The sequence below is a fragment of the Mustela nigripes genome, chromosome 14 (assembly GCF_022355385.1).
Source record: "Mustela nigripes isolate SB6536 chromosome 14, MUSNIG.SB6536, whole genome shotgun sequence".
In the NCBI taxonomy this organism is placed as follows: domain Eukaryota; kingdom Metazoa; phylum Chordata; class Mammalia; order Carnivora; family Mustelidae; genus Mustela; species Mustela nigripes.
In genome coordinates, this window is record NC_081570.1 from 21,030,871 (window position 1) to 21,058,056 (window position 27,186).

At 42.5% G+C, this 27,186-nt stretch overlaps 1 protein-coding gene and 1 non-coding gene across 2 annotated transcripts in view; one reads left to right on the forward strand and one right to left on the reverse strand.

The window, feature by feature from the left end:
• Nucleotides 1–13,840, reverse strand: part of TAF12 (TATA-box binding protein associated factor 12) — a 38,995-nt gene extending 25,155 nt beyond the window's left edge. Inside the window, exon 1 of the mRNA XM_059375946.1 lies at nucleotides 13,719–13,840. The gene's annotated coding sequence lies outside the window, so the exon portion shown is untranslated. The remainder of the gene's footprint in view (nucleotides 1–13,718) is intronic.
• Nucleotides 13,841–17,760: 3,920 nt separating this feature from the next.
• On the forward strand, nucleotides 17,761–17,894 carry LOC132002383 (U11 spliceosomal RNA). The gene has a single exon (XR_009399869.1). It is a non-coding gene; the product is annotated as a U11 spliceosomal RNA (small nuclear RNA).
• Nucleotides 17,895–27,186: the final 9,292 nt, after the last annotated feature.

Below are 27,186 nucleotides of genomic sequence, written 5' to 3' on the forward strand. Positions count from 1 at the left end.
TGGAAGCCTGCTTCTCCCTCTCTCACTCCCCCTACTTGTGTTCACTCTCTCGCTGTCTCTCTGTCAAATAAATAAAATAAAATCTTAAAAAAAAAATGAAACTAGTATCTAAAATTATAAAGAACTCTCAAAACTCAACTTTTTTTTTTTTTAACTAATTCAATCACAAAATGAAGACACAACCAGACATTTCACCAAAGAGGATACACAGATGGCAAATAGAGCACATGAAGATGTTCAATATCATTAGTCATAAAAAAAAAAAGCAAATTAAACCTGCAATGAGATAAAACCACACACCTATGAGTAAAATAAAAAACGACGATAGAACCAAATGCTGACGAGGATGAAGAGAAACTGGGTCACTAGTACACTGCCACTAGGAAAGGAAACAGTATAGCCACTTTGCAAAACAGTTTGCAGTTTCTTTAAAAAAAATCTACTCATGTACTGTCATAGAAGAGCCTAAAAAGACATAAAGACAAAATGGGAAAACTGTGATCTGAATTCAGTTAATAGTACTGTATCAAGGGGCACCTGAGCTCAGTCTGGTAAGCATCTGCCTTTGGCTCAGGTCAGGATCCCAGGATCCTGGAATGGAGCCCCACACTGGGCTCCCTGCTCAGCAGGAAGCTTGCCTCTCCCTCTTCCACTCCCCCTGTCCATGTTCCCTTTCTTGCTATGTCTCTGTCAAATAAATAAATCTAGAAAAGAGAGAGAGAGAGAGCGCTCGAAAATGCGTACATGGGGGAGGAGGAGGAGCAGAGGGAGAGGGACAAGTGGACTGCACTGAACATGGGCTGGACACAGGGCTTGATCCTGCACTGAACATGGGCTGGACACAGGGCCACACCCCAAGATCATTACTTGAGCCAAAATCAAGTCAGAAGCTTAACTGACTGAGCCACCCAGGTGTCCCAAAGAGCCTGCAATTTTATTTTTCTTTAAATATTTTATTTATTTATTTGACAGACAGAGAGAGAGAGAGGAGGAAGCAGGCTCTCCATTGCGCAGAAAGCCTGATGGGGGGCTTGATCCATGATCCCGAGATCATGACCCGAGCCAAAGGCAGAGGCTTTAACCCACTGAGCCACCCAGGTGCCCGGAGCCTGCAATTTTAAAATCAGGGTTATGGGGCGCCTGGGTGGCTCAGTGGGTTAAGCCGCTGCCTTCGGCTCAGGTCATGATCTCAGGGTCCTGGGATCGAGTCCCACATCGGGCTCTTTGCTCAGCAGGAAGCCTGCTTCCTCCTCTCTCTCTCTCTGCCTGCCTTTCTGCCTACTTGTGATCTCTCTCTGTCAAATAAATAAATAAAATCTTTAAAAAAAAAAAAATAAAAAAAAAATCAGGGTTATGAGTTCAGGCCCATGTTGGGTGTGGAGCTCACTTTAAAAAACAAAACAAAAAAATAAAATCTTTAAAAAAAAAAAAAAAAGGTGGGGGGAAGGGAACAAATCACTGATACGTAACAATAGGGATAACTTAAAATATTTAAGTAAAAAAAAAAAAAGTCAGTTCCAAAAGAATACACAATGTATGATTTATATGAAATCCTAATGTCTAATGATCTAAAAACTAATCTCTAGGGGCACCTGGGTGGCTCAGTGGGTTAAAGCCTCTGCCTTCAGCTCAGGTCATGATCTCAGGGTCCTGGGATCCAGCCCCACATGTAGCTCTCTGCTTGGCGGGGAGCATGCATCCTCCTCTCTCTGCCTGCCTCTCTGCCTACTTGTGATCTCTCTCTGTCAAAAAAAAAACAAAAAACAAAAACAAAAAACAAAAAACTAATCTCTAGCAATAGATGGGGCAGAGAGTTTGGGGCATGGGGGAAGTTTGTGCTGTGGATAGGGAAAGTTTGTATGTATGTAAACACGCTCTATCCTGAGTGGGGTGATGCTTACCCAGATGCATGCATTTATCAAAACTCATCAAACTGTCTACCTAAAATGTGCACATTTTATTGCATGCAAATTATACCTCAATAAATCTGACTCAGGAGGGGCGCCTGGGTGGCTCAGTGGGTTGGGCCTCTACCTTCGGCTCAGGTCATGATCCCAGGGGCCTGGGATCGAGTCCCACATTGGGCTCTCTGCTGAGCAGGGAGCCTGCTTCTCCTCATCTCTCTCTCTGCCTGTCTCTCTGCCTATTTGTGATCTCTCTCTCTGTCAAATAAATAAATAAAATCTTAAAAAAAAAAAATCTGACTCAGGAAAAAAAAACTCAACATGCAACTATTATATGACCCAACAATTCAAGTCCTAGGCATTTATCCTAGAGAAATGAAAACTTACATTCACACCAAAACCTGCACATGAATATCATAGTAGCTTTATTTGTAATACTCAACTGTAATCAGTTCAGATGTCTCTTAAGAAGTGAATGATTAAACAAACTGTGGTATATCCATATCATGGAAAATTACTTATCAATAAAAAGAAAAAAACTTGATACATACAACTTGAATGAACCTCCAGAGAATTATGCTGAACAAAAGATTACAAAAAGAGTCGGGCGCCTGGGTGGCTCAGTGGGTTAAGCCGCTGCCTTCGGCTCAGGTCATGATCTCAGGATCCTGGGATCGAGTCCCGCATCGGGCTCTCTGCTCAGCGGGGAGCCTGCTTCCTCCTCTCTCTCTCTGCCTGCCTCTCTGCCTACTTGTGATCTCTCTCTGTCAAATAAATAAATAAAATCTTTAAAAAAAAAAAAGAGTATGTCTGGGGCTCCTGGGTGGCTTAGTCGGTTAAGTTGTTAAGCCTTCAGCTCAGGTCATGATCTCAGCATCCTGGAATCAAGCACTGTGTCACCTCTCCCCGCCCCCACTCCTGTGTTCTCTCTCTTATTCACTCTCTCTCTCAAATAAATAAAATCCCCCCCCTTTTTTTTAAAGAGTACATTTATAGAACATCTTTGAAATGATAAAATTTTAGGAATAGAGGGCAGATTAGTGAGGTTGTCAGAGACAGGGTGGCAGGGAATCAGATGTGGTTATAAAAGGGCAAAATGAGGGACAGTGATTCAGTTCACTGTCTTAACTGTGATGATGGATAAAAGGACCTATAAAACTGACTAAGTTGTATAGGACTTAATCCACATACATCCATAACTGAACACAAGTAAATGGACACAAGTAAAACTGGGTAAATCTGAGTAAGATTAACAGATTACATCAATGTGAATATCCTGGTTATCATAACAGACAACAGTTTTGCAAAATGTACCATTGGGGAAAACTGAGCAAAGCATTATTTCTTGTAACTACACATAAATCTATGATTATCTCAATTTTTAAAAATTAAAAAAAAATTATTCTCAGTCATGAGTGAAAAACACTTTTGCGGCACCTGGATGGCTCAGTCAGTTATGCATCTGACTCTTGATTCTGGTTCAGGTCCTGAGTTCCGGGTTGTAGGATCAAATCTCACATCAGGTTCCAATCAGAGTCTGCTTGGGTTTCTTTTTCTCCCTCTCCTTCTGCCCCCCTCCAACCTACTCATGCTTGCTTGGTCTCTTTCTCTCTCTAAGATAAATAAATACATTTTAAAAGAAAAGAAAAGAGAAGCCCTTCTAAAGATGACACAAAGCTCAGGAGCCATAAAAGACTGACGTGTTCAATCACATATAAATAAAAATATCTGAAAAAAAAAATTAAATTTTTAAATAAAAATGAAAATGTCTGCATGACAAAAAACATAATAAAGTTAAAGGACAAAAGACAAACTAGCAAAAATACATACAATATGTATCAAAGACAAAAAACTAATTTCTTTCACATATAAAAAATACCTACACATCAATATACACCCAACAACCCAAAAGAAAAATTGCAAAAAACAACAAAAAAATGACTGCAAATAGCTCTTAAAGTAATGGAATGATCCTTAAAAAAAAAGTAATGATGGGGCACCTGAGTGGCTCAGTGGGTTAAAGCCTCTGCCTTCGGCTCAGGTCATGATCCCAGGGTCCTGGGATTGAGCCCCGCATCGGGCTCTCTGCGTAGCAGGGAGCCTGCTTCCTCCTCTGTCTCTCTCTGCCTGCCTTTCTGCCTACTTGTGATCTCTGTCTGTCAAATAAATAAATAAAACCTTTAAAAAAAAAAAAGTAATGAAATGATCCTTATTTTCATTCATAATAAAAATGCAAATTGAAACTATTTATTACTCCTTTGGCAATGATGGAAAAGTTTTATAAGTACTGTTTCAAAGTTTTATTATTTTTTTTAAAGATTTTATTTATTTATTTGACAGAGAGAAATTACAAGTACACTGAGAGGCAGGCAGAGAGAGAAGGAAGCAGGCTCCCTGCCGAGCAGAGAGCCCGATGTGGGACTCGATCCCAGGACCCCGAGATCATGACCTGAGCCGAAGGCAGCGGCTCAACCCACTGAGCCACCCAGGCGCCCACAAAGTTTTATTATTTTTTTTTAAAGATTTTATTTACTTATTTGACAGAGATCACAAGTAGGCAGAGAGGCAGCAGGGGGGTGGGTGGATGGGGAAGAGAGGAAACAGGCTCCACACTGAGCAGAGAGCCCAATGCCGGGCTTGATCCCAGGATCCTGAGATCATGATCTGAACCGAAGGCAGAGGCTTAGCCCACTAAGCCACCCAGGTGCCCATTTGAAAGTTTTATAGAGAAACAGTCATTTCACACATTGTTGGATTTGGGAGTGGGGTGGAGGATATAAATTAGTTAGGTCTCTACAAAGGGCTACTTGGCAGTATCTACCAAAATCAGAAAAGCATGTACTGGGGCACCTCAGTGGCTCAGTCAGTTGAGCATCCAGCTCTTGATTTTGGCTCAGGTCATGATCTCAGGGACATGAGATCAAGTCCCATGTCCCATAGAGCATGCTTAAGATTCTCACTCTCATTCATCCTCTGCCCCTCCCCCACCACTGGCACCTATACTCTCTCTAAAAAAAGAAAGAAAAAGAAAGAAAAAAGAAAAGCATATGTTGGTTTGATCCCATAGTTCAATCTTTAGCAATTTATAGTTGGACATCTATGTAAATAGAAATATACATATGAGGATTATCAACCTAAATGTCCATCAAAAGTGATATAGTGGGCGCCTGGGTGGCTCAGTGGTTAAGCCGCTGCCTTCGGCTCAGGTCATGATCTCAGGGTCCTGGGATCGAGTCCCGCATCGGGCTCTCTGCTCAGCAGGGAGCCTGCTTCCTCCTCTCTCTCTCTCTGCCTGCCTCTCTGCCTACTTGTGATTTCTCTCTGTCAAATAAATAAATAAAATCTTTAAAAAAAAAAAAGTGATATAGTTAGGGGTGCCTGGGTAGCTCAGCCAGTTAAGCATCTGCCTTTGGCTCAGGTCATGGTCCCAGTGTCCTGGGATCAAGTCCCACTTTGGGCTCCATGCTCAGCGGGAAGCCTATTTCTCCCTCTCCCACTCCTCTTGCTTGTGTACCCTCTCTTGCTGTGTCTCTGTCAAATAAATGAATAAAAGGAATAAAAGCTTAAAAAAAAAAAAGTGAGGGTGCCTGGGTGGCTCAGTCCTTGGGCATCTCCCCTCAGCTCAGGCCATGATCCCAGGGTCCTAGTTTTGAGGCCCACATGGAGCTCCCTGCTCAGCAGGAGGCCTACTTTCCCCTCTCCCACTCCCCCTGCTTGTGTTTTTTCTCTCACTGGGTCTCTGTCAAATAAATAAATAAAATCTTTCTTTTAAAAAGTGATATAGTTAAATACATTTGGGTATAACCACAAAACGAAATACACTGGAAAAGAATAAGACTCATGAAAATATTAAGCTGAATAAAAGATGCCTGGCTGGCTCAGTTGTAAGAGAATGTGACTCTTGATCTGGGGGTCATAAGATCAAGCTGCGTGCTGGGTGTAGAGATTACTTAAATAAATAAAACTTTTTAAAAAATTTATAGGGCTGAAGAATGGGGGAAAAGATTAGGGACTGACTGCTAATGGCAGAGGATTCATTTTAGGGGGGATAAAAATAATCGAAATTAGGGGCGCCTGGGTGGCTCAGTGGGTTAAAGCCTCTGCCTTCAGCTCAGGTCATGATCCCAGGGTCCTGGGATCTAGCCCCGCATGGGGCTCACTGCTCAGCAGGGAGCCTGCTTCCTTCTCTCTCTCTGCCTGCCTTTCTGCCTACTTGAGATCTCTGTCAAATAAATAAATAAAATCTTAAAAAAAAAAGTCTGTTAAAAAAATAATAATCGAAATAAGATTATGGTGATGGCTGCACAAGCATGAGTGTACAAAAAAAAGCCACTGAACTGTACATCTGACAATGGTGAATTGTATGATATGTGAATAGCATCTCAATAAAGATGTTTTTAAAAAACGAGGAAGAGGGGTGCCTGGGTGGCTCAGTCATTGAGCGTCTGCCTTCAACTCAGGTCATGATCCCAGAGCCCTGGGATCGAGCCCTGCATTGGGCTCCTGCTCACTGGGGAGCCTGCTTCTCTCTCTCCCATTCCCCCCTGCTTGTGTTCCTTCTCTTGCTATTTCTCTGTCAAATAAAGAAAATCTTTTAAAAAAATGTAAATCCATAAAACTTTTACAAGAAAGTGTAGGGAAAAAAATCTTCGTAACTTTGGGTAAGCGCAGGAATCTTAGATATAACACCAAAGGCGCAATCCACAAAAGAAAGAAACTGCTTAAGTATGTGATTGGGTGGCTCAGTCCTTACACATCTGCCTTTGGCTCAGGTCATGATCCTAGGGTCCTGGGATCGAGCCCCCATCGGGTTCCCTGCTCAGTGGGAAGCCTGCTTTTCCCTCTCCCACTCCCCCTGCTTGTGCTCCCTCTCTTACTGTCTCTCTGTCAAATAAATAAAATCTTAAAGAGAAAATAAAATAATAATAAAATTTTATTTTATTTTCTACCAGAAAAAAGTGGATTTAATCAAAATGCAAACTCCTGCTCTCTCAGTCATAGACTAAGAGAAAATATTTACAAATCACATATCTGACAAACAACTTGTATCCAGGATATATAAAGAACTCTCAAAATTCAACAATAAGAGAAAGACCAATTTAAAAAATGGGCAAAAAATCTGAACAGATCCTTCACCTAAGATAAACAGATGGCAAATAAACACATGAAAAGATACTCAGTATCATTAGTCATCTGGGAAATGCAATTAGGGAAATGAGTACTAAATACTATTAGAATAATTAAAATTTTTAAAAAATCAACCAGTGCTGGAGAGGATGTTGAGCAACTGAAACCGTCATACATTTCTGTGTGAATGTTTAAAATGGTGCAATCTCTGTGGAAAACAGTTTAGCAGGATTTTTTTAATTTTTTAAATTTTTTTAGAGATATTATTTATTTGAGAGAGTGAGTGATAGCGCACAAGTTGGGTAGAGGAGGGGAGGTAGAAGCCGACTCCCTGCTTAGCAGCGAGTCTGACTCAGGACTCGATCCAATGACTCCAGGATCATGACCTGAGTTGAAGGCAGCTGCTTAACTGACTGAGCCAGCCAGGCACCCCAGCTTGGCAGTTTCTTACAAAGCTAAATATATACTTATCATATGATCCGGCAATCCCACCCCTAGTTATTTACCCTAAAGAAATGAAAACACGTTCACACAAAAATCGGTACGTGAATGTTATAACAACATTATTAACTGCCAAAAAGTGGAAACAATCCAGATTCCCTTCAACTGATGAGTGGATAAACTAAGAATATATATCCATATAATAGAATACTACTCAGCAGTAGGAAGGAACAATTACTGATCCATGCAACAACATGGGTAATCTCGAGTGCGTATGCTAAGTGAGAGGCAAGACTCAAAAGGCTACTTACTGTATGATTCCATTTATATGAATGACACTCTGTAAAAGGCCAGTCGATATGGGTGGAGAAAACAGGTTAGTGGCTGCCAGTGGCTTAGAGTGCTAGGGCTGGACAACGAAGAACAGCATGAAGCAAACTCTGGGGGTGGTGGAACTGTGAGGTAGCAGTGTTATGGTGCTTATACGACAGTATGCATTTGTCACAACTCACAGAACTGTACTCCCAAAAGAGTGGATTTTTTGGTATGTAAATTAAAAAACAAAACATCACAACCATTCTGAAATGGTCAATGCCTCTACATCCAAATTATTTGTATACTGACAACTTTCATCAAGTACAATTGTGGATGATGCTGACCAAGCACAATGGCATGAAGTGACTGTAAATAACCTGAATTCCATTAATTAATATACCTTGGTTGCCTTTGGGCTCCTCAAATTTCTAATTTTCACTTACTTGGAATGCCAAGAAATAGAAAGCACTGCTGTGTCAAAACGGGCATTTTCTGTGAGACAGTTTGGGAGAACAATTATAAGAGTAAACCCTTATTAGCACCTACTATGTAGAAATCACATGCCAGGAGTTACAAAACAAGTCCATGCCCCAGTGATTTACAGTAAAAGTTATTTAGTAATTTTATCAAAACAAGATTGTATGGCTGGAGTTCAATTAAATACCAAGCCTATCCTTCCTCCCCCTTACCAGTTACATTTAAACTCCTGTTGATAGGCTTAGGGTAACAGCTCCTAACTGCTTTTCCCTTTTCAGCTTTAACCTCAAACAGAAATCCAGTTGCAACCCTACTACTGTACTAAGAGTATCCGATTTTCAGAAGGTTAGGATATGGGGGGATACCTTGTAGTAGTTATAAGACCATGGTGTTTTTTAGACATTTGTTTCATTAACAGACTTTTTTTTCCTAAAGATTTTCTTTCTGGGGCACCTGGGTGGCTCCGTCGTTAAGCCTCTGCCTTCGGCTCAGGTCATGATCCCAAGGTTCTGGGATCTAGCCCCACATCGGGCTCCCTGCTTGGCAGGAAACCTGCTTCTCCCTCTCCCACTCTCCCTGCTTGTGTTCCCTCTCTTGCTGTGTTTCTCTCTGTCAAATAAATAAATAAAATCTAAAAAAAAAAAAAAAGATTTTCTAAGTATACTCTACACCCTATGCTGGGGGCTTGAACTTACAAACCCGAGATCAAGAGTTACATGCTCTTCCGACTGAGCCAGCCAAGCACCCCACAGATCCACCCACCAAGATTTTTTTTTTTTAAAGATTTTATTTATTTACTTGACAGAGATCACAAGTAGGCAGAGAGGCAGGCAGAGAGAGAGAGAGGAGGAAGCAGACTCCCCGCCGAGCAGAGAGCCCGATGCGGGACTCGATCCCAGGGCCCTGAGATCATGACCCGAGCCGAAGGCAGCGGCCCAACCCACTGAGCCCCCCAGGCGCCCCAAGATTTTTTTTTTTTAAGATTTTATTTATTTGACAGAAATAGAGATCACAAGTAGGCAGAGAGGTAGACAGAGAGAGAGAAGAGGAAGCAGGCTCCCTACTGAGCAGAGAGCCTGATGTGAGGCTCGATCCCAATCCTGGGATCATCACCTAAGCTGAAGGCAGAGGCTTAACCCACTGAGCCATCCAGGTGCCCCAAGATTTTTTTTTTATTAGGGGAACAGAATAGGGGAGTAAAAGACCAGATTGTCTCTAAAACCCTTTTATTTCTGAAACGTTTAGGAATTATTTAAAATACTGGAGTGAAGGGGACTGCCAGACTAATGACATAAATGCCCTATCACTACGGTACATGACTTCACCTAATGACTGGGTTTTGTACCTGTTTCTCTTCTCACTAGCTTCTACATGTATCTAAATGAATTCATATTTCCCAGCCTAAAAAAACAGAATCATTAATTGCATCCTACACAGAAGACCCAAGAACAATAGAAACGTGGGATTTTTTTCCCACTAGTTTTTTTTTTGCCTAGTTTGGTGCTATTTAGGTGGTTTTGACTTAATAGAAAGGTTGAAGGCATGGACCCTGGCAGCAGTGTCTGAGTTCAAGCACCAACTCTGCCACTTAATAATAGCTTAAGTCCCTGAGCAAGTTATATAATCTCTTTATGCCTCAATTTCCTCACCTGAAAAATTGAGTTAATCATATAGTGTATCTCATGGGACTGTTGTGATAATACACTGAGTTTATGAATCTAAAGCACTCAGAAGAGTGCCTGGTACATGGAAAGTACAAATAAATGTTTGCTAAAATTATATAATATATATGCCTCCTCTTCTAAATCTTAGTTACAAAAACCACTGTATTAAAACTAAAGGCTGGGCACCTGGGTGTCTCAGTCGTCAGGCGTCTGCCTTCCGGTCAGATCATGATCCTAGGGTCCTGGGATCGAGGCTCACATTGGGCTCCCTGCTCGGCAGGGAGCCCGCTTCTCCCTTTCCCACTCCCCCTGCTTGTGTTCCCTCTCTCTCTCTGTCAAATAAACAAATAAAATGTTAAAAAAAATAAAAAATAAAACTAAAAGGTTTTCCCATTGTGGTATGTGGGGTGCCATCCTATAACCATTTTTATGACTACAGACCTTAACAAATTAAAACATGAGGGCGCCTGGGTGGCTCAGTGGGTTAAAGCTTCTGCCTTCGGCTCAGGTCTGCCTTCGGCTCAGGTCATGGGCTCTCTGCTCCGCAGGGAGCCTGCTTCCTCCCCTCTCCCTCCACCTGCTTATCTGCCTACTTGTGATCTGTTTGTCAAATAAATAAATAAAATCTCTAAAAAAGAAAAAAAGAATAGGATCAGACAGATTTTAAAGTCCTTTTCAGCTCTAAGAATTAGTGTAAGATTTTAGATTAAGTCCATATGTACTGATTTCAGTTTGTCTTCTGCATCCAGCACACCTGTTTTACACTAGACTCTAACCACTGCTGGTATATTATCTCCAAAGTATTTGGGGGCTTACCATGAAGACTGCAGATCAAAAGTAATATGTTCTATTTTCGTATCTGCTCTAACACAATGATTTTCTGATCAGGTACTTTGAAGTACTATTATAACTCAATGCTAGAGCCACAAATGAGTGAAATAAATACATTTTGCAAATGTAGACAAGGATATTAACTCAGAACTAAGTTATCATTAATTAAACCATCAGGTACTTTGAAATGGTGGCATGGGCATGCTTTATTTCATAATTTGGTGTAAGTTTTGATCACTTGCAAACAGTAGAGGCACTTTCAAACAGTATAAGCTGACCCTTTGGGAAAAAATAATAGTTTCAACTAGTTGGCCCAATTTCCCTGATTTAGTTTAGGTTAAAATTAATTTAAAGTCAGTACTATTTAGGTTCTTGTTCTTCAAGTTGGTCTTTCTTGGCCTCCTAAATTTAAAATTAAATATATCCTAGTCCATTGTGAGAAAAAGTTCGATTCAGGTCCCATTTTCCTATCTTAAATATCTATTATTTAAAACATAGAAAAAACGGGGCACCTGTGCGGCTCAGTCATTAAGCCTCTGCCTTGGGCTCTGGTCATGACCCCAGCGTCCTGGGATTGAGCCCCACACTGGGCTCTATGCCGGGCAGGAGGCCTGCTTCTCCCTCTCCCCCTCACCCTGCTCGTGTTCCCTCTCTTGCTGTGTCTCTATGTCAAATAAATAAATAAAATCTTAAAAAAAATAAAAAACCACCAAAATTTAGTTCTCCTCAAATATTATACTATATAAGTATCCTAACAAGTTACAGTACTTCACATAAAGAGAAGTCTTAAGGGAGAGGGAGGTGCTTTCATTCAATGATATGTTTTGTGTGTTATTTCTATTTTGTTGATGTGCAAACTGATACATGGAGAAGAATTCACTTAGAAAAGTAGAACAGGGGCACCTGGGTGGCTCAGTGGGTTAAAGCCTTTGCCTTCGGCTCAGGTCATGATCCCAGGGTCCTGGGATCGAGCCCATGTCAGGCTCTCTGCTCAGCAAGGAGCCTGCTTCCTCATCTCTCTCTGCCTGCCTCTCTGCTTACTTGTGATCTCTGTCTGTCAAATAAATAAAATCTTAAAAAAAAAAAAAAAGAAAGAAAAGTAGAACAAAGCTAGTCAAACACATAACATGGGTTTAGTACCATGTTTTCAGGCAAGGTACTTAATCTCTGAACCAATTCTGAACCAATTTCAATATCTAACTTATGGGGCTGTAAGTGATAATTAAATGATTTAATATTTGAAAGTGCTTATGATAGTGCCTGATTAGTCTTTTCAGGAAAAGATATTATTGAAAGGAAGTGACTCGTCCAAGTATCTTTGACATTCTTTTTGAAAAGCAGCCATCTGGGGTGCAGGGATGGGTGGGGAGGGGGACTCAGTTGGTTAAAGCACCTGCCTTTGGCTCAGGTCATGATCCCAGGGTGCTGGGATGGAGCTGAAATCAGGCTCCCTGCTCAGCGGGCAGCCTGTTTCTCCTGCTCCCTCTGCTGCTTCCCCTGCTTGTACTCGCTGTCTCTCTCAAATAAGAAATCTTAAAAAAATAATAAATAGAAAATAAAATAAAAGCAGCCATCTCCAGTAAAGGCCTATAATAAAAATACAGGATACAACTTATTTATCTGCAACTTTCAAAACTGCTTCCTAAATTTGGGGGGTGGGGGGAGATGGGGCTTGGTTTAAAGGTTCCCTACCTGGTTAAGTGTCATTCAATGTATTGATGTCAATACAGTAAAAAGCCTCAAAATAAAGTACTACATTTGGGAAAAAATTTCCTTCTTGAGTTTGAGGTTAAAGCAAAGATTCTAGAAGCATGTTTTCAAGGCTACTTGCCAAGTATCTCCTATTTGCTAGACACAGCAGGGTACTATATCAAAATTATGATCTAATCAATCATTACCTCACTGTGATCCTATACCCTCTTTGGACCTTAGCCCCTTTGCATATAAAACAGGAGTTTAAAAAAGATTATCTTTCTGGGCCATCCTGTCCTCCTATCTCCAACATTCTTTGATTTGAGATGCAGAGATCTGTGCTCAATAAGGTTGAATGGAATGGTATTTAAAGCACTTATCAAGTATATAACTGGGTTCAAACGGCTTCGACTTCACATCAGAGCTTCGAAAGAATGAAGCAGAAAACGAAGATGCTTGCATGGGGCTTTCCTAGATAAAGTATCTGACACAAGAAAAGCCTGCCCAAAGCCAAGCAGGCAGCGCGAAGGAAGGGTCTTCTTCCCCGGAATACATCCTTTACCACTCTGGACTCAGAGTGTGTAAGGGGAAAAAAAAAAAAAAACACTAGATCTTTTCCAAACTCTCTCCCTTTCCCTTGGAGTGTGATCTCGCAGCCATGGCCCCTTACACTCTCCGCTTTGGTGAGCTCGGGTCCTCACAGCCCTGTTCCCTCAGGTACTTCGGAGTCTCCAAGCCCCGATCCCGTCCCCACAGAAGCCCGTCTTCATTGCCCGCTGCTGTTCCTTCCAAACCCAAGTGTTCTCTGAGTGCTCCTGCCCCTCAGGAACCTAAGTCTTCGCTACCCTTTTTCTGACTCCTTAGGAGCCTGGATCTTCACTGTCCCGCTTCTGTCTCTTAGGAGCCCAAGTCCTCACAGCTCCGTTTTTACCTTTCGGAAGCCCGTGTCTTCACGCCCCTTTCCTCTCCGACCCTCTCCTCTTAGGAGCACGGGTCTTCACAATCCTGTCCCTCTCACACCGCTTTTCCCTCAGGTGCCGGAGAACTCACATCCGTCCCCGTTCCCTAAGTCCCGTCTACAGCCCGGGTCCCCACAGCCGCGTCTTCTCCGAGCCCCGTTCCCCTCAGTCCCGTCCCAACAGCCTGATTCCTCGCACAACCCGGTCTCCTCCACAACCTAGTTCTTCAAACACTGACCCACTGTGGGTCTGGGTCCTGACTCCCTCCTCCCGCTCTTCTTCCTCAACTGCCAGGGCCCAAGACTCACAGGCAGCAGCGTCTATCTCCCCATGATATGCGGAGACTGCCCCAGTGAAGCGTTCGTCTCAGCAGCCGGTCCGACTGCTCGGCCCTCCCCGAGTACTTCCGGCACCGCTCCCCGCCTCCAACCCGGAAACGCGCGGCTCTTCCGGCCGGCGGGCGCGCGCCTGGCTTGCGCAGGCGCAGACTGGCTTCTGACACGTGGTCAGGCTGCAGGCTGTTGCTCAGCTCCGGCCGTTGTGTTTTTTCTTGCTTGGGGTTGACTGGCAGCGTGGGCGAGCCGTTCGCCTTCTACCCAGGTGTTACGAGCTTTGCCCTTGTTTCCGTCTCCGCTTGTCATATATATCGCTAGCACTACCGGTAATTGACGCCCTCGGACGGTTTAGAGGTCGCCATTTTTAGTTGGTGCCTTTATCTTGATAACGGAATGGAGAAACCCACCTGGGACCGCAGCACCCAGTAGGTAATTCTGTTGAACTCTATCAAGGGAGTTGGCAACACGAGAACCTGGAGACAAGAGAGACCATTTGTACCTGTGGATTGGCAACTAGTAGTATTAGTTGAGCGTTTACTATCATCCAGGAATTTTGCTAAGCCCCTGAACTCCGATATATCATTTAATCTTTTAAAGAAAAACTGGTGAGAGATGAAGTAAGGTTTTAGCTAATAAGTGCAGTCTCAATTGGACTCAGAAGTCTTAATTGTAAAGACTAATAGTATCGTGTATGTAACTATTAAACTGATGGTTTTTGTTTTTCCATCAGATGCTTTGAGATAACTTTTTTACCCTATGCCAGGTGATAGGCATGTAAGAACCAGTCCTGAACAATGTGGCAGGAATGTCCAAAGGCTTGTGACAGCCCAAAGTGAGCCGTAGTAACTGCCCGTAGGGATCAGGAAGAGGTGTCTCCCACCATTTTTGTTTGTTTTTTAAATTAATTTTTTTAGTAATCTGTACATCCGACATGGGACTCAAACCCAACTCTGAGATCAAGAGCCGTGTGCTCTTTGACTAAGCCAGCCAGGGGTCCCAGTGCCCTCCTAGTCTTTGTATCTTAGCAGCCCTCCTCCCAGTCACCATCTACACTGCGACCAGATTCGGATTCTTAGATTCAAGGGCCCTTCACCATTAGGCTTTGAGCAGCTTTAGCTTAATATCCCTGATACTGCTCACTTCATTTTCCTAAGGATCTGGCACACCACCCTTTCCCGTGCCCCCCCATTCCTCTTTTTAAGACCAGTTTAAATATACATCCATTTATTTAACAGAGTGCTCCTTGTGTGAGAAGCCTTTTGCTAGGTGCTGCGTATGTAATAGTAGATAACCACAGACAATAAATATCCTTATCCTTTACCATCTGGAGTGGGAAAACAGACCACCAGAAAGTACACAAAAATGTAGGAAGAGAAAATGCCAAAATAAAATACATACATAAGTACATACCAGATTTATTTAGCTGGGTGATGGAGGGCCCGGAGCTAGGAAAGCTTATTTGAGGTCCAAAATGACCAGGACGGCCCAGGTGGCTGAACTTAATAGGTGGGGAGAATGGCAGGTAAAGAGTTTGGAGAGGCAGACAGAGGACAGCTCAGGCTGGACCTTGTAGGCTATGGTGAGGATATGGGGTTTATTTATTGCACAATGGAAAGACATCGGAGTGCTGAATAGAGGAGTGAAATAATTTGTTTTGAAGAGATGAGTGGTGGATTATAGGAGGAGCCCCCAAGAACAGCTGACAGTACCCCCATCTAGGCCTTCCTCCAGTTTATACTACAAGTCTGCATCCTGTTACAGTGTAAGAGCTATTTATGTGAATCCCTTCTCTTGCAGCTTCTACTTTGTAGAGTTCAGGTACTTCTGTGTATCATTAAAATACATTAAGGAAAGTAAAATGCCTGAAAGTCTGTATTTTTTGTTTCAAAAAATAATCTGTGTATATGTACATAGGAAACAGTCTGGTAACAGAAACACTAAGCTGTTAATAGGAGTTGGGGGAAAACATTCTCACATTTTTGTACTTACTCAGTTTTTTAAAAATTAGCACATGTTTTTATATTAAAAATGAAGTATATATGAGTAAATCTATTTTTATGGCATTTTGAAAAAGGCAAAACTACAGGGCCAGAGAAGAGCACTGACTACTAGGATTGGGGCTAGGGAGAACGGTTGACTAGAAAAGGAGACGAAGTTTTGGGGGTGATAGAAATGTTTGATACTTGACTGATTGTGGTAGCAGAATACGTGTCTATATGAGTTTGTTGAACGATGCGATAAAAAAGGTGAACTTAGTATGTGTAAATTACATATCAACAAACCTGACTTTTTTTTTTTTTTAAAGATTTTATTTATTTATTTGACAGCGAGATAGAGACAGCGAGAACAGGAACATGAGCGGCGGGGTAGGGGGGAGTGGGAGAGGGAAATCAAGGCCTCGTGGGCTCCATTCCAGGACCCCGGGATCATGAGCCCAAGGCAGATGCTTAACGAATGAGCCATCCAGGTACCCCAAACCTGACTTCAAAAAATGAAATGTAGGGGGGTGCCTGATTGGCTTAGTCAGGAGAGCATGTGACTTTTGATCTCAGGATTGTGAGTTCCAGCCACACATAAGGTGTAGTGATTACTTAAAATACATTTTTTTTTTAAAGATTTTTTTTTAATTTATTTGACAGATCACAAGTAGGCAGAGAGGCAGGCAGAGAGAGAGGAGGAAGCAGGCTCCCTGCCAAGCAGAGAGCCCGATGCGGGACTGGATCCCAGGACCCTGAGATCATGACCTGAGCCGAAGGCAGCGGCTTAACCCACTGAGCCACCCAGGCGCCCCATATTTTTTTTACTTAAAATCTTTTTAAAAATTATAGAGAAAATGCAGAAAGCAAGGAAGTTAAAATTCTCAGTTACACAAAATAAAATTTCACAATAATAAAATAGCCTATTATGCTTTTTTCTCAAAAGATTCTATTTATTCATTTGACAGAGAGACAAGTAGGCAGAGAGGCAGGCAGAGAGAGAGGGGGAAGAAGGCTTCCCACTGAGCAGAGAGCCCAATGCAGGTGAGATCACGAACTGAGCAGAAGGCAGAGGCTTAACCCACTGAGCCACCCAGGTGCCCCTGCTTTTTAAAATAATTACAGTATTACAGGCAAGTCTGATGTCTTGTATGTCATGGTCCCCATCCTTCCTTCCTTCCCAGAGAGAGGTAGTCACTGATGTGTGTTCTGGCAAATCCTTTTCTAAAAGTTAATAAAGTGGCATTAGAAAATATATAGCACTGGGTTTTATGTGCACACGTGTATGTTCTTTATTACTTTAATGTTAACCTTCACTCAGTTTTTTTTAATCTGTTGATATTTATTTGACCAATCCAAATTTCGTATTGCTTTTTTTTTTTTCACGTTAATGGTCGTCATGCTGTACTTTATTCTGCAATTCTTATCACTCAGTGCTTTTTGGTGTTTAATTCAATCTTTGGCAGCGCAGCAGATGGCATTCATTCCACTTTATGAACACACTACGTTCTGCTGATCCGTTAGCAGATTAGGTTGCCCCCAGTCTTTCCCTGTGCCGCCAGTTCTCCCCTAGTGGGGCCTCTTCCGGGTGGATGGCCACGGATGGCGCAAGTTCGTACGTTTTCAATTTTAATAGGATGGGATTCGGGTCTTCAGATACCGAGAGCCTCCGAGAAGCGAGTACCCAACCTAACGTACAACAGGTGCGGCCCGAGGCTCACTGCAACGAACGAAAGCTCCCCCGCGGTCTCCCACAACCGCACTTCCTAGCCACTCCCTCTGCGCCCGCCGGTCCCTTCCCAGCAAGCACCGCTTTCATTTGCATATCAATTTATGGACCTGCCTTTACTTCTATATAAAAACGCAAAGGACAAATCATAAAAGTCTTGTTGTGAGTATTGCTCAACGGATCAGCATGTCTTGCAATTCCCCCTTCAATATGAGGAACACAGAATAGGAAATTGCTTACAGTATGTTTTCACCTTTATCGAAAGAGGGATTCGCTAGCACTGCCACCCTGTTTTTGTTTCTGAAAAGGCAAAAAGGGCTTCTGTCGTGAGTGGCACACGTAGGGCAGCTCCATTGCTCTACGTGCGGAATCGACATCAAGAGATTTCGGAAGCATAATTTTTTGGTACTTGGGCAGCTGGTGATCGTTGGTCCCGGCGCCCTTGCTTTATGTAATTAAAAATTAGTTTATTCTTTGGTTCTGACTTGTAGTTGTAAGGGGTATTATGGAAGTTAGACGTTCAGGTGACCGGTAATGTAAGCGTGGCTTTTTTTCTACATGGTGGTCGGTTGGGCTGGTTTAGACTTTAAGCTAATGAAAAGATGCTGACAATTTGGTAAGTTAACTATATGTGAGAAGCATCGATAACTGCTGACGTAGGAAGAGCCCCTATTTTTCGTTTTCACAGGTTAGGGAATTGAGGTTTAAGGAAGGTAAATTCTATGTTTACTCCAGAGCACTCTGAATTGTGCCCCCCGTGGATTCCTAAGTGTCTGCTTGCAGAGGTGATTGCATCTTCACCCATAACTGATTTTGTAAGAATTCTTCCCTTTTAACTAGGCATCTATATCCTTTCCTTTTTCTTTTTTGAATAAGAGCACGAGTGAGGGGAGAAGGATAGTCGCTCCCATCGGAACCCACTGAGGCGCCCTATATATCCCTTTAGCTGTGTTAATGTTCTTTCTGTAGCTTTTGTCCTTTAAAGACAGAAGCAATAGTTTAAAATACCAGTTTAGCACTTTCTTACTGATGGATACCAGCAACCTTTCTGGGTAACGAGCACGGACACAAGAATCTAAAACCTTCAAAAAACTCATCTCCCAAGAATGTATCCTCATGTAAAATTACGTTTAAAAGGAGATTTAGGGGCACCTGGCTGGCCCAAAGAGCATGTGACCCTAGTCTAGATCTCCTGGTGGTAAATTGGAGCCCCACCTTGGGATTAGAGATTATTGAAACAAATAAAGAAAAACTTAAAGAAAAAAAAGATTTAAGCTGTACCCTGGGGCTAATAATACATTATATGTTAATTTTTAGAAAATGTAAAGGAAAAAGATTTAGCAAAGGGTTCATTCTAACAACAAATGTGTACTAGTGCTCCAATATACAGTAGACCCTTGAACAACACAGGTTCAATACTGCAAATGTATTTTCTCTTCCTTATGATTTTTTTTTTTTTTTTTAAAGTAAGGTCTGTGCCCAAGGTGGGTCTTGAACTTATGACCCAAGATCAAGAGTTGCATGTTTACTGACTGAGCCAGCCAGGTGCCCCTCCCTGATTCTTTTTTTTTAAAGATGTTATTTATTTATTTGAGAGACAGAGAGGGATCACAAGCAAGAGGGAGAGGCAGGAGAGGAAGAAGCAGGCTCCAAGCTGAGCAGGGAGCCCCACATGGGGCTCGATTCCAGGACTCTGGAATTAAGAGTCTGACAAGGCAGACTCTTAACCTACTGAGCCACCCAGGCTTGCCCCTGATGATTTCCTTAATACCATTTTCTTTTTTCTAGTTTAACTTTATTGTAAGACTGTAGTATACAATACACATAATACAAAAAACGTGTTAATCGACTATTTATGTTATCAGGCTTCTAGTCAACAGAAGGTAGCTTTGGGGGAGTCATATAACTCAGTGGGGAGTTATACTGGGATTTTTTTTTTTAAGACTTATTTCTTATTTTTAAAATGTTTTATTTATTTATTTATTTGAGAGAGATAGAGAGCTGAGAGAGGGGAGGATGAGGGGGAGAAGCAGACTCCCTGCTTAGCAGGGAGCCTGATGTGGAACTCGATCCTCGGACTCTGGGATCATAACTCAAGCTTAAGGCAGCTGCCCAACCAACTGAGCTACCCAGGTGCCCTATTTTTTATTTTTTAAAGATTTTATTTATTTATTTGAGAGAGAGAGCATGAGCTAGGGGAGGGATGGAGGGAAAGGGAAAAGCAGAAGCAGGCTCCCAGGGTTCCATCTCAGGACCCTGGATCATGACCTGAGCCAAAGGCAGATGCTTAACCAACTGAGCCACCCAGGTGCCCCAAGACTTACTTAGTTTAGAGAGAGAGGAAGAGAGGGAGGGACTGCATGTGAGAGCAGGATGAGGGCCAGAGAGGGAGGGAGAGGGATAAGCTGACTCTGCACTGAGCTTGGAGCCCGACTGGGGCTTTGACATGGGCCTCTATCCCACAAACCCGAGACCATGACCTGAGCCGAAATCAAAAGTCTGATGCTCAACCAATTAAGGCACCCAGGCGCCCCTGTAATGGTACTTTTTACAACAGGGGAGCGTGTTGGGGGGTTGGCACCCCTAACTTCTGCATTGTTCAAGGATCAGCGTTAGACCCAGTGCCTGATTGCACAAGGCTTAGCGAGGGGAGAGAAGAGCAAACCGGATACTATGCCACATTTGGCTGGGAGGGGGAGCTCTGGGAAAGCTTTCCTAAAGCAAAGACTTGAAAGCTGAAACCTGAAGAAGAAATAGAAGACCACCAGACAAAGTTGTAGGGGGAAGGGCTGTTTAAGAAGAGGCAAAACCTGGATGGTGGACCCGATGTGCTGCAATCCCAGAGCTGAAAGACCAGAACGGCCAGAATGAAACCAGCCAGGTGGCAGGATGTAGAGAGAGAAAACTGAACAGACGACTGAGGGCTGGTCTCCCAGGCCTTCGATGCTCCTTGCAGTATTTTTTATAAAGTATAAGAAGTGAAAAATTATCTGCACCACGTATCAGCCAACTTTTTCTGTAAAGAGGCTGGATGGTGCGTATTTTAGGTTTTGTGGTCATACGGTCTCTGCTAACCACTCAACTCTTCTGTTGCAAAGCGGTAACAGACAATATGCAAACAAGAGGTTGGGGCACCTGGGTGTTTCAGTCCTGTTAAGCATATGCCTTAGGCTGGGGTCACGATCCCAGAGTGCTAGGGGTCCTAGCTAGGATGGAGCCCCACATCAGACACCCTGCTCAGCAGAGAGCCTGCTTCTCCTTCTGCCTATTGCTCCCCCTACTTGCACTCTCTCTGTCGAATAAATAAATAAAATATTTAAACAAATAATTTAAAAAATAAACAAGAGGGTATATGTGTTTCAATAAAGTTTTATTGATAGAGACTAAAATTTGAATTTCGTGTAATTTTCCCATGTCATGAAATAGTATTATTTTGGTTTGTTTTTTTTTTTTTTTTTTTTTTTTAATCCTGCCAGCCATTTAAAAATGGGAAAGTCATTCTCAGACTCTTAGGCAACAGCTGGGAGCTGTAGTTAACAGACTCCTGGCTTACATATTCAAGAGCTATAGTCAAACCAACTAAGGGATAGCCACAAATGGAATATGATGTATTCATTAAAATGTTGCTTAGAGGGGCGCCTGGGTGGCTCAGTGGGTTAAGCCTCTGCTTTCGGCTCAGGTCCTGATCTCAGGCTCCTGGGAGGGAGCCCCCCCTTTACTCCCCTCCCTTGGACTCTCTGCTCAGCAGGGAGCCTGCTTTCCCCCCTCTCTCTGCCTGCTTGTGATCTCTGTCTGTCAAATAAATAAATAAAATCTTTTTTTTTTTAATGTAAAAAAAAAAAAATGTTGCCTAGAGGCGTACCTGGCTGGCTTAGTTGGTAGAGCATGCATCCCTTTATCTCGGGGCTGTGAGTTCAAGCCCCATGTTGGGCATAGAGCTTACTTTAAAACATCGTAATAAATAAAAATGAAATATTGCATAGGAACATTTATGATAACGGTTGCCTCTGTGGAGCACTTATCAAATGCTGGACCCTATATTAAGTATGCATTAGCTCCCAGTCCTCATAACATAAGCCAATGAGGTAGGTAGCATTATTTGGCTCACTTTACAGACTGGAAAACAGAAACTCCAAGAGGCCCAAATCACATAGCTAGAAAGTAGCAGAGTCAAGAGGTGAGCTCAGGTCTTCTGACAGGAATCAGGTGTTTTGTGCAGACTGCTCCGGGAGAATGTCAACTACAGCAGAATGTGTTAGGAAAGATTTATTGGGAAAATGTAGCTCCCCCCCCCTTTGTTTACCCAAATTTTCCTATTTCCTTTTTCTTCTTTAAGTTTTATTTATTTATACCCTTCATGGGACTCTCTACCCATCATGGGGCTCGAACTCATGACCGTGAGATCAATAGTCCTACAGTCTTCTGACTGAGCCAGCCTGGCACCCCCCATATGTTCCTCTTTCCTGTGAAAGTTCAGAGTGCATGAAAAGGTTAGAGAAATAATGGAGACACAGAGTTACTGGGATACAACTGATGACAAGATCAGACCCAAACCAGTCACAGAAATCTACATATTATATGATTACTTTCATACAAAATGTCCAGAAAAGGCAAATTAAAGCAGATTAGTGGCTGCCTGTGGGATAGGAGCAGAGGTTGACTAGAAACAGACATGAGGGATTTCCTGAGGGTGAAGGAAATATCCTAAAACTACGTAATGGTTAGAGGTGCCCACCTCCATAAATTTACTAAAAACCACTTGAATTGTACACTTAAAATGGATGGGTCTCGTGGTATGTAAATTATACTCCAGTATGGGTGTCAAAAAAAAAAAATCAAGGGCTGGAAAAAGGTATATATACCCAGATAGAAGTCTGAGAATCTGAAATCAGTTTATGGAGTAAGTTCTCTAATTTAGAAACTTGACCTTGTGGATTTCCTGCATGCTGACCTTCTGTGTTAGCTGATGATGTCACTCCCCCCTCTCCCCTAATGGAAGACCCTTCGTGGTGCCTAAATAGTTTGGTTTAACATCTTATAAGTCACCATGACTCACCACCTTCTTTGTCTTCAGGCCTCCAGCCCCACTGGTGTTCTCTGGATATCTCTGAAGCTGCTACTCCCTCCTTGCCTCCGGGTCTCCAGAAAGATTTTTCTTCCAGCTGGAAATGCTCTTTCCCTCCCTTTCCCATCATGGCTAACTCCTCCTTACTCTTCCGTATCTCTGCTCTCGAATGTCACTTCCTCAGGGAGGCCTTCCTTGATTTCCCACCCCTTACTAGGTTAGCTCCCCGACACTCTGTTACACTCTTTCCTGGCACCATGTACTTTTCACCAGAACATTATCACAATTGTTATTAATGCACTTACAATTAATGGAAAGTTAGTTGCGCAATATTTATATTCCAGCCAGAGTATCCCCCATGTGAGGGCATGGAACCTGTCTGGGTACCACTTGCATTCTTGGTGTCTGGTATAGTACCTGGCACATAAAGGCATTCAGTATGTATTTATAAAGCTCTTCATAATCCATGAAGTACTTGTGTATATACAAGTACCTTCACTGCTATTTATTAAGCACCTATTATATCCTAGGATATAAGTATAAACAAGATAGCTTGCTCCCATCCACTCTCCTAAGGAGGACAAGAACAGTCTTCCCATTTTATAGGTAGCCTAAGCCTACCCCACTTGTGTAAGGAAGTCACAGGACCTTCTGTAACTAAAATGGAACAGCAGTGGCTTCTAATCAGGTCATGGACTCCCAGTAGGGTGATGGATCTACTCCCGGTGGATGGGGGCAGGGAGATCGATTTTTTTTCTTTAAGTTTTTATTTGTTTATTTGAGAGAGAGAGTATGGGGGGGAGAGGGAGGAGGAAATGGAGAGAGAGAATCTCAAACAGACTCCCCGCTGAGCACGGAGCCCAACTCAGGGCTAGATCCCATGACCCCTAGATCATTATCTGAGCAGAAATTCAAGAGTCAGATGCCCAGCTGACCGAGCCTTCCGGACACCACCAGAGATGGATTTTGAGAGGCTGTGAAGCTTTGTCATTTTAAGGGGAGAGAAAGAGGGTGTCAGTTTGTTAGAAGAGAAGATGGTGTTTCTAACCTTCAAGTGGGCAGAGATGCAAGCATGGCTCCTCTCTTAAAACCAAAGAAACCTGGGAGCACCTGGCTGGCTCAGTCGGTAGAACATGCCACTCATGATCTCAAGGTCATGAGTTCAAGTTCCATGCTGGGTGTAGAGCTCACTTAAAAAACCAAAAACAATCAAACTTGGTCCCCTAACTCCCCTTGGTCCATATCTGCAATGCTGGGATAAGAGATGACTGATAAGAAGTGATGGTCACACGAAAATTGTGTTTCTATACACTAAGAACCGAAAAAGGAAATTAAGAAAATAATTCCATTTACAATAACATCAAAAAGAATAAAATACTTAGGAATAAACTTAACTGAGGAAGTAAAAGTTAACGAAGGAGGAGTGTAACCTGTACACAAAAAAACTACAAAACGGGCGGGGGGTGGGCGGTCGGGGTACCAGGTGGTGGGTATTATAGAGGGCACGGATTTCATGGAGCACTGGGTGTGGTGCAAAAATAATGAATACTGTTATGCTGAAAATAAATAAAAAATTAAAGAAAACTACAAAACATTGCTGAAAGGAATTAAAGAAGACATAAATAAATGGAAAGACATCCCATGTTTGTAGACTGGAAGACTTAATGTTATTCTTAGGATTATCAATACTAGCCAAACTGATCTATGGATTCAATGCAATCCCTATAAAAATCCTAAGTTTTTTTTGCAGAAGTAGAAAAACCCATTCTAAAATTCAGATGGAATCTCGAGAGACCCCAAATAGCTGAGATACTCTCATAAAAGAACAAAGTTGGAAGACGACACTTTCTGATTTCAAAACTTCCTATAAAGCTACAGTAAGTCAAACAGTGTGGTATTGTTATAAAGACACTGTTATATAGACCAATGGAATAGAGTGAAGTGTCTTGGCATCAAATTCTTGTATCAAATTATTTTTTTCCAAATGATTTTTTAAAAATATTTTATTTGAGAGAGCGAGCAGGGAGAAAGAGGGGGAGCATGAGTCAGGTGAGGGGAGAGGGAGAAGCAGGCTCTCCACTGAGTAGGGAGCCCAACCTGGGACTCGATCCCAGGACTCCGGGATCATGACCTGAGTAGAAGGTAGATGGTCAACTGACTGAGCCACCCTGGTGCCCCTCAAATTATTTTTGATAGGAACGCGAAGACCATTTTCCATTCAGTAGAGGAAAAACAGTCTTTCAGCAAATGGTGCTGGGAAAAAAGAATGAATTTGAACTCTTATACCACATCCAAAAAATATCTCTAAATGTATCAAAAGTCTAAACATAAGAGCTAAAGCTATAAAGCTCTTAGAAGAAAACAGGGGAAAATCTTCATGATATTGGATTTGGTAAAGATTTCTTAAATATGATACCAAAAGCACAGATAACAAAAAGAAAAAATAAGTAAACTGGAATTCATCAAAATTTGAGATTTTATCCACTGAAGGCTACTAACAAGATAGTGAAAAAACAACCCACAGAGTGAAGAAAATATTTGCAAATTACTCATCTGATAAGGGCTGCCATCCAGATTATACAAGAACTTCCATAATTCAGATTATACAAGAACTTCAACAATATAGAGCAAACCCAATTCAACAATGGGCAAAAGACTTAGACATCTCTTTAAAGATCGACAAATAGCCAATAAGCACATGAAAAGATGCTCAACATTAGTCTTTAGGGAAATGCCAATCAAAATCACAATGAGCGACCACTTCACAGGATGGCTACTATTAAAACAAACATGAACAAACAGAAAACAAATGTTGGCAGAGCACTAGTTTGGCTCTAGTTTGGCTCTAGAAGAGTGTGCATCTCTCCATCCCAGCGTGAATTCAAGCCCCACGTTGGGTGTAGAGATTACTTAAATAAACAGACTTAAAGCGTTGGCAAGGAATGTGGAGAAATTGGAACTTTTGTGCCACGTTGGTGGGAATGTAAAATGGTACAGCAGCTGTGGAAAACGGTACGGCAATTCCACACAAAATAGAATTGCCATGTGATCTAGCAATTACACTTCTGGGTATCTACCCAAAAGCATTGAAAGCAGAATCTCAAAGATACATTTCTTTGGGGGGTTTTGTGGTGGTTGTGTGTGTGTGTGTTTAAGGTTTTATTTATTTATTTGAGAGGGAGCACAAGCAGAGCAGAGGGAGAGGGAGAAGGAGACTCCCCACTGAGCAGAGAGCCTGACGTGAGGCTCGATCTCAGCACCCTGGGATCATGATCTGAGCCAAAGGCAGATGCTTAATGGACTGAGCCACCCAGGCGCCCCTCAAATATATATTTTTACACCCATATTCATGGCAGCATTATACACAACAGCCAAAAGGTGGAAACAATCCAAATGACCATCAAAGGATAAATGCGTAAACAAAATAAATAAATATACACACAATGGAATATTATTTGGTCATTAAAAGGAATGAAGTACCTGCTACAACATGGATGAACCTTGAAGAGATTATGCCAAGGGAAATAAACCAGACCCTGGGCTCCTGGGTGGCTCAGTCGGTAAAGTGTCTGCTTTTGGCTCAGGTCATGATCCCAGGGTCCTGGGATCAAGTCCCACGTCGGGCTCCCTGTTCAGCAGAGAATCTGCTTCTCCCTCTCCCTCTGCCTTCCGCTCTGCCTACTTGGCTCTCTCTCTATCAAATAAAGAAATAAAATCTTAAAAAAAAAAGAAAAAAGAAGCCAGATTCACATGGACAAACATCCTGTGATTGCATTTAACCTTAAATGGTCAAACTCACAGAGACAGAAAGTAGGATAGTGGTTACTAGGGGCTGAAGTTGGGGGAGGTGTATGAGAAGTTATTGTTTCATGGGCACAGAGTTTCAGCTGAGGATGATGAGAACATTCTGGAGATGGATGGTGATTGTAATGGCCACACAACAGTGTGAGTGTACGTAATGTTACTGAAGGGTACACTTAGAAATGGTTAAAATGCTCAATTTTATTTTATTTTTTTAAAGATTTTATTTATTTATTTGACAGACAGAGACCATAAGTAGGCAGAGAGGCAGGCAGAGAGAGGAAGGGAAGCAGACTCCCTGCCAAGCAGAGAGCCCGAGGGGCTAGATTCCAGGACCCTGAGATCATGACCTGAGTCGAAGGCAGAGGCTTACCCCACTGAGCCACCCAGGCGCCCCAAAATGCTCAATTTAAAAAATTACAAATGAATAAATTAAAATTTAAAAATTTAAGGCAAAGAAAAGATGGTGAAGAGTAAGTTTTTTTTTTTTTTAACATTTTATTTGATAGAGATAGACACAGTGAGCAAGAGAACAGCAGCAGGGGGAGTGGGACAGAGAGAAACAGACCTCCCGCCGAGCATGGAGCCCATTTTGGATATACCTAAGATGTCTCCGGAACCAGGGTGCCTGGCTGGCTCAGTCAGAGAAGCGTGTGATTCTTGTTCTCAAGGTTGTAAGTTTGAGCCCCACGCCAGGTGTAGAGATTACTTAAAAATAAAATCCTAGGGGTGCCTGGGTGGCTCAGTGGGTTAAAGCCTCTGCCTTCGACTCAGGTCATGATCTCAGGGTCCTGGGATGGAGCCCCGCATCAGGCTCTTTGCTCAGTGGGGAGCCTGCTTCCCACTCTTTCTGTCTGCCTGCCCCTCTGC